The sequence below is a fragment of the Rutidosis leptorrhynchoides genome, chromosome 4 (assembly GCF_046630445.1).
Source record: "Rutidosis leptorrhynchoides isolate AG116_Rl617_1_P2 chromosome 4, CSIRO_AGI_Rlap_v1, whole genome shotgun sequence".
Classification (NCBI taxonomy): domain Eukaryota; kingdom Viridiplantae; phylum Streptophyta; class Magnoliopsida; order Asterales; family Asteraceae; genus Rutidosis; species Rutidosis leptorrhynchoides.
Genome location: NC_092336.1, coordinates 590,121,446 through 590,133,391, shown reverse-complemented (window position 1 = coordinate 590,133,391; position 11,946 = coordinate 590,121,446). Strand labels below are relative to the sequence as shown.

At 30.2% G+C, this 11,946-nt stretch overlaps 1 non-coding gene across 1 annotated transcript; it reads right to left on the bottom strand.

Annotated features, from left to right (window-relative positions):
* Window positions 1–7,706: 7,706 nt before the first annotated feature.
* On the bottom strand, window positions 7,707–7,813 carry LOC139845873 (small nucleolar RNA R71). Its single transcript, XR_011758627.1, has one exon. It is a non-coding gene; the product is annotated as a small nucleolar RNA R71 (small nucleolar RNA).
* Between the last annotated feature and the right edge of the window lie 4,133 nt (window positions 7,814–11,946).

The window sequence follows — 11,946 nt, the reverse complement described above, 5'->3', positions numbered from 1 at the left end:
AGGATCCGTAAATGCTCCAAATGGGTTCGGTTCATGTAAATATTGAACTGCATTCTAGTTTCAAAGTATAAATAATACTCCGTAGTATAAATATTTAAGCAATACAGGTGATTTAAATATTTGTAATTTTGAAATTTGAATACAACACCCCGTTTCTCTGATAAGCTTACACGCTTGTGGTCATGTGACGACTTACACAATTTATTAGTGTGTAGTAAGTAGTCTTAGTGTGCGTTTGATAAAACTGAACGGTTTAGTACTGAATGATTCAGAGTTCTGAATGGTTCAGAAGCTCTGAATCAGTATCATTCTGAATGAAATTTCAGTGTTTGATAACAGCTCTGAATCAAAACTTTGAACCAAATAAAATTACCATTTTAACCTTAAAAAATAAAAAAAATAATAAAAAATAAATAAATGAGGAAATGCACAACATGTTCCTCCAAATGCATTTACAACCTGTAAAACATTATCCAAGAGCATACACTATATTATATATGTTTATATTTAATATTTATAACACCCATCAACTGTAAAGGTGTCATTGCCAGTCAACATTGCAGAAATCCTCTCCGTACATCCCACCGGTAACGTATCTTTCTCCCTTCTTTTTCCGATGAACTCTTAACTTCATCTTTTTTCTTGATCGCAACTTCATATTTTCCATCTTTCTCCCTTCGTTTACATAAGCTCTTCTCTTCTTTTAGTTTACACTTCTCTTTTTTTGAGCTGCACTCCTAGTGTTCTATCATTTGTCTCAAAGAAGAACTTGCTGGTTGATTAATTTTACTACCCTCTAATACCTAATTTTTTGTTTTGTTTATATAAATCTTAAAAGTCAAGTAATCAGATCTTTAGTGTTGTAGGTGGATATGTGCGTGTGTATATAAGTAAACGAGAAAATAAAAAATTAGTGTTTAAAAGTTTGAGATTGTAAGGATGAGAAGAATTTACCTGTGAAAAAGTCAATCGATTGGGAAGAAGGAAGCAGAGATGAGAAATACAAGGGGGTATTGGAGGAAATGTTTAGGCACTGAATAGTTCAGAGAGAGTTTGAAAGGTGAACGATTCAGAGGATTTTTTTTTCTCGTTCAGCATGAAGCATCATTCAGTGCCACATATCAAACACTCTGAATGCTGACCGATTCAGTGTTCAGATCTGAATGGTCTCATTCAGAAGCAAACAAACACACCCTTAGCTATATGTACATTTTTTAAAAATAAAATAAAATGGGGCAAAATGGGTATAAACCAAGGGGAGAATTATATAACAGGAAAACATAACAGGAACAAATAACATACATAATAAATAGTATAAGTGTGTTGTATTTGAAAAGGGGGAACATAAATAATGTCTTTAAAAAGCATAAGTAGACAGCAAATGACAGTCAATTTGAGAAGCTGCCAACCTAAACTAACCAAGGAATCAATTGGAGGCTTCCTACCGGATTTTATTCCATTACCAATACATTATTTTTCGTCTTATCATTAACTTACAATTCATTTGTTTTTTCCCTCTAAAGTTCTAAATTAATAACATGTCTTGTTTGAACATATATGGAGTATAAAAATAAGTGGTAAGTTATGAATATACTCTGTATAACATTATTTGTTTTATTTATATTCCCTAAGCTGAATAAGTGAGACGACCCGCCCTAATCCATAAGGACGAATACAATAACATATGGTTACATTGCGAGATATTTGACCTCTAAATGATACATTTTACAAGCATTGCATTCTTTTTCCCTTTCATTTCAACGAAAGTTGACAGACATGCATACCATTTCATAATATCAAACTATAAATGATCTAATCTGTCATTTACTTAATAATAATCTTGATGAACTCAACGACTCGAATGCAACGTCTTTTTGAAATATGTCATGAATGACTCCAAGTAATATCTCTAAAATGAGCAAATGCACAGCGAAAGATTTCTTTAATACCTGAGAATAAACATGCTTTCAAGTGTCAACCAAAAGGTTTGTGAGTTCATTAGTTTATCGTAATCAATCATTTTCACAATTTTAATAGACCACAAGATTTCATTTATTCAATAATCATACACTCGCAAGTGTTTAAAATTTATTCATATGGATTGAACACCTGGTAACAGACATTAACAAAATGCATCTAGAATATCCCCGAACATATAAACATCGAAGTACTAAAGCAGTTCAAATTCTCTGACTGGGGCGTGTCAAAGCCCATAGATCTATCTTTAGAATTCGCGTCAATTGGTGGCAATTATAATAAACACCAATTCTTAGGCTACCAAGTTCAACAAGGGCGCTATTCGGTATAACAATTCAACCATAGAATGTAGTTTCGATTACTTGTGTCTATTTCGTCAATCATTTATAAAAGCGCATGTATTCTCAGTCCCAAAAATATATATTGCAAAAGCATTTAAAAAGGGAGTAATGAAACTCACAAAACTGTATTTCGTAGTAAAAATACATATGACGTCATTGAACAAATGCAAGGTTGGTCTCGGATTCACGAACCTATATTAATTATATATATTCATATGTTGGTCAATATCTGTCTAACAATTTAGGTCAGGTCATTGTGTATCATAATCCTAATGCTCGAGATTATCATGCAGAGGTTAACAAAATCAATTTGACCCAAAAAGACTTCAAAATATATACATGTTTATTATATGATTTAAATATAGTCTTTTTATATATTTAAATATGTTTATCAGATTTTATTTGAGTAAATAATACAAGTCCTTTATTAATAAACAAAAATTTATATTAAAATTTATATATGATAAAAATATACTTTTATATATCTTTAAGTAATAAAATTTATAAAGTTCACTTAATATCATAAAAATATAGTGGTATGTTTTATTAATATAATTATATTACGTGTGGTAAAGATGTCTTTGTATCACATATTTATTTGATAAAATAATATTGATAATAATAATAATTAAGTAAAAATTATATTATTTTGTAATAATAATAATTATTATTATTCTACTAATAATAATAATACTAATAGTTATATTTACTAAAAATGATATTAATTATAATAGAGTAATAATTTATAATCATTATAGTTTTAATAATAACAATACTTTTTAAAATAATAATTCCATTCAGAATGATAATTTTTAATAATAATACTAACATGATAATAATAATGATATTTTATAATAACAATGATATTTCTATTAAAATGATAATTTTAATAAAAATGATAGTTTTAATATTGATAATTCTTTTAATAATAATAGTAATGATGAAAATGATATTTTTCTCTTAAATCAATATCTTGCTATATTTCAATTTCATCACGATACTCATACTCATTATTTCCTAATAGTTTTGTTTAATAGCTTTTAGTCTTCTTTTGTATCGCATTCATAATAATGATAATAATAGTAATCATAATAATTAGATGATACTAATATTAGTTTTAATGATAATGATACTAATAATAATAATAATAATAATACTAATAATATTACTAATAATAATACTAATAATTATTATATGGTAATACTAATAATAATAATAACAATATTAATAATAATAATAACTTAGTTATAATTACGACAGTATTAATAATAACAATAACGATTTTTAATGATAATATTTATATTGATAATGATAATTTATATTTTAGATAATAATAATAACGACGATAATAACGACGATAACGATAACGATAACGATAATCATTTTAACAATAATACTTTAAAATTATAGATAATTCAATTGACGATATCTTTTAATCTGTTCATCGAAATCATACGCTTTCTAAATGAAAAGTTATTAATTTTTTGCCAGCTTTCTAACGACATGCATATCATATACCTTATCGCAGCCGCATATGTATCAATTTCATAAATCATCAAAACTATCTAACGACGAAAGTTTAACATAAAAGCATGCATAAACATATATACTCGAACACTAGTCAGGGATATACTAATAATATATAAAAGTTAAGTTATGAGTGCTCACGTATTGATAGTGCTCCAAATGAACATATATTTAGGCACAATATCCTTCCAATATGTAAAGCTTTTAGTTGCAATTATTCTATTTTTATGTAATATTCGTTTAAATAAATAAGTGCGAAGAAGAAAGACGAAAATGAAGATTTGAAGACGCAAATGACCAAAAAGCCCAAATGTACAAGATACAATTCAAGTTCTTCGAATTATTGATGAGAAACGTCTAAAACTTACAAGAGTACAAGTCACAGAACGCAAAGTACAAAATATCTACGCGTTCGAAAGGACGTTCGAAAATCCGGAACCGAGACATAAACCGAGCATCAACGCGCAAGTCAACGGACCTAAAATTACAAGTCTACTATGCACATGAATATAATATAATATATGTATAATTATATAAAATTATATATATTATATTTTATTATTAAATAAAAAGTCGGCAAACTAGAAAACAAACTGATGGGAGCATGGCCCTCAGGATCAGTTCACATCTATAAAAGCCAGCGAATTCTGCTCGAATGAGACACCTCTTCACACTCTTCTTTCTTTTTTTCTGTAAACTATATTTATATTTATTATTTATAATATTAAGTTTAAGTTAAGATTAATAATAATTGGGTTATTGTAAGAAATGTTTTACGGGTTTTTAAGTCAGAACTCTGTCCGTGTAACGCTACGCAATAAATAATCACTGTAAGCTATGTTCTTCCTTTTTAAATCAATGTCTCGTAACTAAGTTATTATTATGCTTATTTGAGCCGAAGTAATTGTGATGTTGGGCTAAATATTAAGATGGGGTTATTGAATTTTGTACCATAATTAGGGTTTGGACAAAAGACCGACACTTGTGAACATTGGGCTATTGACTATTAATAGATGGGGGGTATTGTCTAATCGAATGACAACTCATTAGAATCTGTCGAACCTATTTTCAAATTAGTTAATCTAATAATTATTAAAATGATTATGTATGTCCTATTTAGTGACGTTTATACAACATCTTTTACGATCATTTAATTAATTATTCGGGTTGGGTAATTGATTATTCAAACTGATCAAGTGGGTAAATTAATATTCATATCTAATCAAAACAGGGGTGGATTACATACAGTGATAACTGGTGTAATTGTTGACAGAAGTGATAACTGCGTCACAGTTTAAATCTCTAATTAGTTGGAATATTTGACTTCGGGAATAAGGTTAATTTGACGAGCATTTTATAATTATGACCGATGGACTATTATGGACAAAAAACAGATAGGTATCAAATAAATCTAGGACAAAGGACAATTAACCCAGATAAATAATTTAAAATCAAAACGTCAAACATCATGATTACGGAAGTTTAAATAAGCATAATACTTTTATTTCATATTTCATCGTACCTTTATTTACTGTTATTTTAATTACTGCAATTTACTTTATCGCAATTTAAATTCTGTCATTTATATTATCGTCATTTATCTTTACGCTTAAAATATAAAATTGACAAACCGGTCATTAAACGGTAAACCCCCTTTTATATATTATTATTACTATATATAATTATATATATTTTATATAAATATACTTGTTAAAAATATAGTACGTATGCACTAGCTCCCTGTGGAACGAACCAGACTTACTAAAAACTACACTACTCTATGATTAGGTACACTGCATATAAGTGTTGTAGCAAAATTTAGGTATATCCATCTATAAATAAATAATAAAACTTGTGTAATATTTGTATCGTATTTTGTAATAAAAATAATAATATTTCGTATACACCACTGCACACATCAAGTTTTTGACGCCGCTGCCGGGGAACTCGGTGAAACACGCTATATTAAAAATATATAATTTTTAATTTTAATTTTAATTTCGTAAAAATATTTTGTTTTTGTAATAAGTGTTAAATACAAAAATATAAAAAAAAGTATATTTATCTATTTAAGTGTTTAAATTAAAAAGTTTCTATTTTTTTATTTATTTAAAGTATAAAAGTATTTTTAAAAATATAATTTTAAATATAACCTATATATTAATTTTGTAAAACTAAAAAAAAAAATAATTAAGATTAAAAATTGGGCTGAACCCGTCGAAGCCCAAAACCATTTCTGGAAGCCAGGCCCATGCGACCGCATGGATCCAAGACTTAAAACTCATGCGATCGCATGAGTAAGTCTGACACGCCAGAATCTAGTACATCATTTAATACGGAGTAGGGTTTTATTATTTATTATTATTAATATTTAACCTAATTAGGGTTTTTATTAATTAATATATTTAAATCTAGTTTTTAAATTTGCATTTTAAGTTTTTGTATTTATTATTTACATATATAGATTAATAATTTTATAAAATAATAATATAAAAATAATATTTTTATATAAATAAGTAATTTTATCATTTTTTGTCTCTTTTTATAAATTGTATATTTTAATCGTTTATTTCGTAGTTTGTATATTTATCGTTCGTAACTAGTTTTAAATTTAGTTTTGCCGTAGTTAATTTTAGATTCCTAGATTTTTAAGCTTTGCCGTAAAATCCCTTAAGTGCTTTTTCTTTAGATTAAGATTTAGGCGCTTTAGAATTTTACGACGTCTCTTATCGCTTTAGTTTTAAATAGATTTTAGTGCCTAATTAAGTAATTGCCGTTTTTCATTTAGAATTCCTTTTAAGCTTTAATACCTTTAGACGCAAGTTTTAATTTTTAGTTTTTAGACTTTTAAAGTTTCGATGCTTTACTTTCTTATTTTTATTTTTCGACCTTTTGTTTTCGACGCTCTTTTTCTTTCTCATTTCTACGCTCTAGTTTTTAGGACATAGAATTTTCGTTATTTTCTTTAAATTTCAACGAAAAATTATTTTGAGCGGTTAAATTGATAGACATCCAAATTTTCTGCTTCGTAGTAATAGTTGGATTTGTTAGTGGCTGAGTTGTGGATTTTCTGACTTAAAGGTTCCTGGCTCCCTGCTGCATCTTTTGGCTATTCGAAACGTGGGCAAAAGCAGAAAAGTCTATTAATTTAATAACTTATATAATTTTTATTTTTATAACTAATAGGATATTCAGTGAATGCACTGAGCAAAACGTTCACCACCTTTCATACGTTCACCACCTGTAACTCGATCAAGACATCTAGCCAATATTATCGCCGTTGATTTTTCTTTAGAATCATCATCTAGTCAAACAAGTACTCCAACTCAAAATCCCGATAATCCATTTTTTGAACCCGACTTCAAAATTGAAAACCCGGAGGATATTCAAGGACAATTCTAAGATCCAGAACCACTAATCATTCCTCCTGAACCACAAACCGTTAAATCAGAATCCTCCAGTGATTCGTATTCAACAAATTCAATTATGGAAGTAACTGAACCTCTAAGTATGGAAGACCGAATGAGAGCCACACGCACGGGCCAAGGTCACGCCATTATTAAGCCAGATGTTAATGCGCCAGATTATGAAATCAAAGGATAAATCCTACACATGGTAACTAATCAATGCCAATATAGTGGCACGCCAAAAGAAGATCCAAACGAACATCTTTGAACCTTTAATAGGATCTGTACTCTATTCAAAATCAGAGAAGTTGAGGATGAACAGATCTATCTCATGTTGTTTCCCTGGACTTTAAAGGGAGAAGTCAAAGATTGGTTAGAATAAGGAGCGATTGACACATGGGATGTCTTAGTTGAGAAATTTCTTAAAAGATTCTTTTCAGCATCTAAAGCCGTGAGACTTCAAGGAGAAATTGTTACGTTCACGCAAAAGCCAAATGAAACATTATATGAGGCATGGACAAGATTCGGAAAATTGTTTAGAGGATGTCCTCAACACGGTTTAGATACTTATCAAATAGTACAAATATTCTACCAAGGTGTCGACGTTGCTACACGAAAAGGCATCGACACAGCAGCTGGTGGTTCCATTATGAAGAAAACCACAACCGAAGCTCACAAAATTATTGATAACATAGCCTCCCACTCACATGAGTGGCACCAGGAAAAAGATATTTTTCGTTCATCTAAAGTGGCTAGAGCCGATTCTAGCCAAGACTTTGATTCCGTTTCTGTAAAAATAGATGCTTTCGAGAGACGAATGGAAAAGATGACTAAAGATATTCACGCAATACGAATCAGTTGTGAGCAATGCGGTGGACCACACTTAACGAAAGATTGTCACATTGAACAAACCATGGAACAACGAGAGAATGTTTCTTACATGAACCAAAGGCCGGGAAATAATTATCAAAATAATTATCAACCGCCAAGGCCAAACTTCAATCGAAATTAAAACATTCTTTACTATCCAAATGGACCTAACAATAACTCGTACAACTAACAGGGTCTGAATAACCAACCAACTCAAAACAACACTTTCAATCAACAAAGACCTAGCTTGTATAAACCACCACAACAAACCGAAGAGAAAAATTCAAATCTGGAAGAAATGATGGTAAAGCTAATGGACTCTCAAACACAATTTATTACATCTCAAACCCAAACGAATGAGAGGTTTGATCAGTCATTAAGAACTCAACAAGCTTCCATTTTGAATCTAGAAAAACACGTAGGTACTCTTGCTAGCATGATGAGTGAGAGGGAACAAGGAAAGCTACCGAGTAATACTGAAGTAAATCCTCGGAATGAGAATGTTAATATGGTATCAACGACTTCTGAAAAACCAACATCAGAAGATGGGAAGGTTTTCAATGTGAGTAACAATGAAGAAGTTACGCCACCACCACTACCCGAGTATGTAAAGCCAGTGGTGGCACCCTACAGACCACCCATCCCGTTTCCAAGAAAAGGAGTTGAGTATGAGCAAGTGATAGGTAATAAAGTTTGTGATACCTCTGGAAAGAAGAAGAAGAATAAGAAATTGCAAGAAACAAAAACCGTAAAAATAAACCCGGTGAAGACAGTTCCACCGAAACCTCCACCCAGGTTAGGTGATCCGGGTGAATTTATTGTTCCTTATCTACTTAGTGATTGTGTCATGTATGATGTACTAGCAGATTTAGGTGCGAGTGTGAGTGTTATGCCTCTTTCATTATATAAGAGATTAGGAGTAGGTGAGTTAAGTCCAAAGAGATGAGTGTTCGACTCTTTGATCAAACCATTAGGCACCCAGTTGGAATTGATGACAATCTACCCATTCAAGTAGGTAATTTAACCTATCTAGTCGAATTTATTGTCATTGACATAGAAGAGGACTCAAACATTCCTCTAATTTTAGGTCGACCATTCTTAGCATCCACCAGGGCGTTATTTGATGTAAGAGAGGGTAGAATGATGAAATGTCCCATTCATATCGATTATAAACGTTTCATATTAATTGATTTTGTTGCGAGGTTTTGACCTCTATATGAGACGTTTTTCAAAGACTGCATTCGATTTTTAAACAAACCATAACCTTTATTTTATCAATAAAGGTTTAAAAATATTACGACGATTATCAAATAATGATAATCTAAAATATAGCGTTTTCACACGATTATTACATAATGGTTTACAATAATATTACACATCTATTTGAATCTTCGAATGCAGTTTTTAAACATTATTATACAAGCATGCTGACTCCAACTCTTGTCCATAAATTAGCATGCAACAGCGGAAGCTCTTAATAATCACCTGAGAATAAACATGCTTTAAACGTCAACAAAAATGTTGGTGAGTTATACGTTTAACCTATATATATCAAATCGTAATAATAGACCACAAGATTTCATCTTTCAATAACATACAATCTGTATAAAAATCATTCATATGTTGAACACCTGGTAACCGATATTAACAAAATGCATATAGAATATCCCCAAAACAGAAATCCATCTGTATTAATAACTCGAAGTACTAAAGCATACCATTTTCCAGTATGGGGGGAGTTAGTGCCCGTAGATCTACCTTTAGGATTCTCATCAATTAGGGTGTCTGTTCCCTAATTCTTAGGCTACCAAGCTAAAAGGGTGATACTAGGTATTCATAATCCAACATAGAATATAATTTCAAGTACTTGTGTCTATTTTGTAAAACATTTACAAAACTGCATGTATTCTCATCCCAAAAATATTAGATTTAAAAGTGGGACTCTAACTCACTTTCACAAATTTTTACTTTGTCGGAAATAAGACTTGGCCACTGGTCTATTCACGAACCTATAACAAATATGTACATATGTATCAAAGTATGATCAAAATATAATTACAACATTTTTTATTACGTTTTAATGATTTGAGTTTGTTAAGTCAGCAGTCCTCGTTAGTAACCTACAACTAGTTGTCTACAGTTAGATGTACAGAAATAAAGCAATATATATTATCTCGAATCAATCCACGACCTCGTGTATACAAGTCTCAGGCTAGATCACAACTCAAAGTATATATAATATTTTGGAATCAATCTCAACCCTGTATAGCTAACTCCAACATTACTGCATATAGAGTGTCTATGGTTGTTCCGAAATATATATATAGATGGGTCGATATGATATGTCAAAACATTGTATTCGTGTCTATGGTATCCCAAGATTACATAATATATGTTAGAATACATGTATAATACAATATAAGTTAATTAAGTTATGATTTGTATAAATTTGTTACAAATTTCACGTACCTACAACAAGCAAAATTATCCAATCTTGTTTTACCCATAACTTCTTCGTTTTAAATCCGTTTTGTGTGATTCAAGTTGCTATGGTTTCATATTGAACTTAAGTTTATGAATCTAAACAGAAAAATTATAAGTTTATAGTCAGAAATATAGGTTACAAATCATTTTTGTAAAGGTAGTCATTTCAGTCGAAAGAACGACGTCTAGATGACCATTTTGGAAAAACATACTTCCACTTTGAGTTTAACCATGATTTTTGGATATAGTTTCATGTTCATAAGAAAAATTATTTTCCCAGAAGAATAGCTTTTAAATCAAAGTTTATCATAGTTTTTAATTATCCAAACCAAAACAGCCCCCGGTTTTACTACGACAGCGTATATCCGGTTTTACAGTGTTCTTCGTGTTTCCAAGTTTTAAATCATTAAGTTAGCATATCATATAGATATAGAACATGTGTCTAGTTGATTTTAAAAGTCAAGTTAGAAGGATTAGCTTTTGTTTGCGAACAAATTTAGAATATACTAAACTATGTTCTAGTGATTACAAGTTTAAATCTTCGAATAAGATAGTTATATATATATGAATCGAATGATGTTATGAACATCATTACTACCTCAAGTTTAGTAGGTAAACCTACTGAAAGTGACAAGAAATGATCTAGCTTTAAAGGATCTTGGATGACTTGAAAGTTCTTGAAGTAGGATCATGACACAAAAACAAGTTCAAGTAAGATTTTTACTCGAATTAAGATAGTTTATAGTTATAGAAATCGAATCAAAGTTTGAATATGAATATTACCTTGAATAAGAAAGATAACCTACTGTAAATAACAAAGGTTTTTTGATCTTAGATGATTACTTGGAATGGATTAGAAAGCTTGGAAGTAAACTAGTAAACTTGAAAGGATTTTTGAAGTGTCCTTGAAGTGTTCTTCCTATGAAGATTATAGCTTGATTCTTGAAGAAATTTTTGATGAAGATGATGATTAGTTTACTGGAAAAATTCGTTCATAAGTGTGTGTAAGTGTTGAGAGAGAATTAGAAAGAGAATTAGAAGTGAAATGGATTGATTTGTGAGTGGTGAATGATGAGTGGTGAGTGGGGTTAAAAGGAGTTCTAGTTAGTTGACTAGTTCATGGTAGAAGTTAAATTTGATTAGTCATGCATGACATAATCAAGAGTGGAATCCCATGCTAGTTCCTATTGGTATATACTCATAGTAAGTACGTCTAGAAGCTGTGTATAATATGGAACTGAATGGCTACGAGTAGAATTGTTGATGAAAATGAATGGAAATGTAATTGTAAGCATTTTTGCTAAGTAGAATTACTTTGATATGTGTCTTGAAGTCTTTCA